The 3,423-nt window shown below is 39.8% G+C and overlaps 1 long non-coding RNA gene across 1 annotated transcript; it reads right to left on the bottom strand.

Moving 5' to 3' along the window:
• Positions 1-236: 236 nt before the first annotated feature.
• On the bottom strand, positions 237-1,839 carry LOC135932570 (uncharacterized). Its single transcript, XR_010573570.1, has 3 exons — positions 1,732-1,839; positions 1,482-1,583; positions 237-341 (listed from the first exon to the last, which is right to left on the bottom strand). It is a non-coding gene; the product is annotated as an uncharacterized LOC135932570 (long non-coding RNA).
• Between the last annotated feature and the right edge of the window lie 1,584 nt (positions 1,840-3,423).

Raw genomic sequence — 3,423 nt, 5'->3', positions numbered from 1 at the left:
AATTTAACTTGACTGAGAGGTTTAGCAGGATGAGCTCTGAGTTCAGGATCCTGAAGCAAGTCCAGTTCATCAGTTTGTAGTTTCAGACACTAAAACACTTCAGCTCAGTTTCATCTGAAACATCGAGTGTGACGCTATGAATGTTTCACAGCAGAAGAAGAAAGAAAAGATTCAACATAAATTTGGATGTTTTATTTAACAAAGTACAAAATATGAAAAATAAAATGTTTTTCTTTCATCAGTTGGTTTCTGGGTAATTTAGAGGACAAAGACAGAAACTCTTCTCTCTCCAACACTAAATGATGCTGCTGCTGTTTCTGTGGTTTAATGTTTGTTGTTTCCTGCAGTGAAGAGAGGAGTGTATCAGTTAGCCTCAACCAAACAGGATTAAGTCAAACTTTTCATCAGCTTAGCAATATGGCTGTAAAAAGGCTGATTTAATTATCTGTTACTGTTACCTTCATCAAAAGATGAAGGTAACAGGTAAAGATATTTTAATAAACCACATGAGCTTTTTAAAATGTTCTCATCTTCACATCTCTGCTGTGAAACACAGAGTGACCACAAAGAACTTGGAGGTGTTTCTGTGATAAATGAGTCAGACGACCACAAAGCTGCCATTTCTTTAAACACTTCACCACAGAGCAGAAAGGAAACATGTTCTCACAGCATGAACACTATTATTAGACAAACCAGCACACATATAGTGAGACGTCTCATCAGCTTCAGACTGCAGTGACACTACCTTTCAGGATGTCACAGGAACTATTAACTTATAAATATATAAACTTTATAGATTCAGTATCTCAATAGAGACACAGATAGAATTTAAAATTTTAGTTTCACATAAATATAAAAAAGGTGAATTTAAAGAAAAACATGTGAATAATATTAAAATAATTTCTCAATATCATTTTCTCTTTAAATGAACTGATGGCTTGTGTGCTGAGTTTAGATGCTTTTCTAAATGATGTCTACATGTTTCTTCCTGATTTTTTTTTTTTTAAAAACAGCTCTGTGTTGAAACACCTGCAGCTTTAGTGTTTTCTTTCTATCAGAAACAGGATGCTGGACGACTGCAGAGCTGTTAGCTTCAGTTAACCACAGACCACAAACACACAGTCCAGCTCACAGTGAACAACACTCAGTAAGTACAGAGTTAAACAGACACATTACAACTGACTCAACTGATCACAATTTAGATCAGGGGCAAAAATTCATTCAAAAGAAAAGGAAATATAATCATTAAATATTCTGATTTCAGGTTCTGCTCATGCCAACATGTTTAAACTTCTGATCATCCCTCACATGTCATTTATGTCTGCATAAGCCATCAATTTCAACAATAGTAATTACAAACCTATGACCTAATTTGCTCATTTCTATTTTCTTTACATGTTCCCACACTGTAAAATCCACCAAGGTCCTTCTGGAAGCAAATTTAACATCTCTGTTATCCTATTAAGGATCCACAGTTTTACCTCTGTGTTTTCTGATTGGCCGTTCTTTACAATTTGATGCTTTGATGTAGCAGTACATGACATGAGTGATGATGTCATCTTCTGCAGCTTCTTCTTGATCTACTGAAATGATACAAAATCAACAATAGTATGAATTAAATATCTAAACAGAGATTACATTTTAAAAAGTTGTAACTGTGATCATAATGAATGTGAACTTTATTTTTCTAAACAAACTCAGACATGAAAAATCCAAAAGTCTGAATCTCACCTTCAGATTTCCTGTGAACACATCGTCTCACCAGCAGAACCAGTAACACCAGTAGAAACACAACACAGACACAGACCACCTACATCCACACCTCCACCTACGGTGGAGGTGTGGATGTAGGTGGAGGTGTGGTGGTGTTGTTCCCTTAAATAAAGCAAACACAGTCATTAAGTTGTCGTCACATTGTGAATGTTGAAAGCAGCAGAAACACAGACAGGTGAGTGTGTCACCTGTGACAGTGATCCAGCTGGATGGAGACTCTCCATGACCGCTGATGTCACACTTGTAGAGGCCTTCATCAGACCTGGAAACATGCTGGATGGTCATGTGACCTGTAGGCTGCTTCCTGATGAGGGAGCCATCTTTATAGAAAGCAGCTGGGAGGTTGGAGGGAGTGGTCTTTGTTTTACAGAGCAGAGTGATGTCATCTCCCTCCATCACAGGGAGGACAGGACTCTGCAGGATCACTGATCCACCTCAACACAGAGACAAACTACAGCATTTCATCCATTTACACACAGCTTCATCAACACTAACTCCACACACTCAGCTTACCAGTGACTGTCAGGTTAACCATGTTACTGATGGGACCCTCTCTGGACTCACACCAGTAAACTCCACTGTCCCAGGTATTCATGTAACTGATGTTACAGGAAGAATTAGTTGAACCAGACAATTTTCCCCACACATCTCCACACTGACTCACACAGTCAGTGTGTGAGTTTCTCCTCAGAGTCCATCCAGCAGAGCTGTCGTCCTCCTCACAGCTCAGAGACACAAAGTTTCCTTTAAAGAACTGAGAGCTGCTGGGACTCACAGTCAGACGAGCTGTGAGGGTTAAAATTCAATTCAATTCAATTCAATTTTATTTATATAGCGCCAAATCACAACAAAAGTTGCCTCAAGGCGCTTTATATTGTACAGTAGATCGCACAATAATAAATACAGAGAAAAACCCAACAATCATATGACCACCTATGAGCAAGCACTTTGGCGACAGTGGGAAGGAAAAACTCCCTTTTAACAGGAAGAAACCTCCGGCAGAACCAGGCTCAGGGAGGGGCAGCCATCTGCTGCGACCGGTTGGGGTGAAAGAAGGAAAACAGGATAAAGACATGCTGTGGAAGAGAGACAGAGATTAATAACAGATATGATTCGATGCAGAGAGGTCTATTAACACATAGTGAGTGAGAAAGGTGAGTGGAAAGGAAAAACTCAATGCATCATGGGAATCCCCGGCAGCCTACGTCTATTGCAGCATAACTAAGGGAGGATTCAGGGTCACCTGGTCCAGCCCTAACTATATGCTTTAGCAAAAAGGAAAGTTTTAAGCCTAATCTTGAAAGTAGAGATAGTGTCTGTCTCCCGAATCCAAACTGGAAGCTGGTTCCACAGAAGAGGGGCCTGAAAACTGAAGGCTCTCCCTCCCATTCTACTTTTAAATACTCTAGGAACAGCAAGTAGGCCTGCAGAGCGAGAGCGAAGTGCTCTAATAGGGTGATATGGTACTAAAAGGTCATTAAGATAAGATGGGGCCTGATTATTTAAGACCTTGTATGTGAGGAGCAGGATTTTGAATTCAATTCTGGATTTAACAGGAAGCCAATGAAAGGAAGCCAAAACAGGAGAAATATGCTCTCTCTTCCTAGTCCCTGTCAGTACTCTTGCTGCAGCATTTTGGATTAACTGAAG

The sequence above is a fragment of the Pelmatolapia mariae genome, linkage group LG3_W, assembly GCF_036321145.2.
Source record: "Pelmatolapia mariae isolate MD_Pm_ZW linkage group LG3_W, Pm_UMD_F_2, whole genome shotgun sequence".
NCBI lineage: Eukaryota > Metazoa > Chordata > Actinopteri > Cichliformes > Cichlidae > Pelmatolapia > Pelmatolapia mariae.
This window is presented reverse-complemented; position numbering and strand designations above follow the sequence as displayed.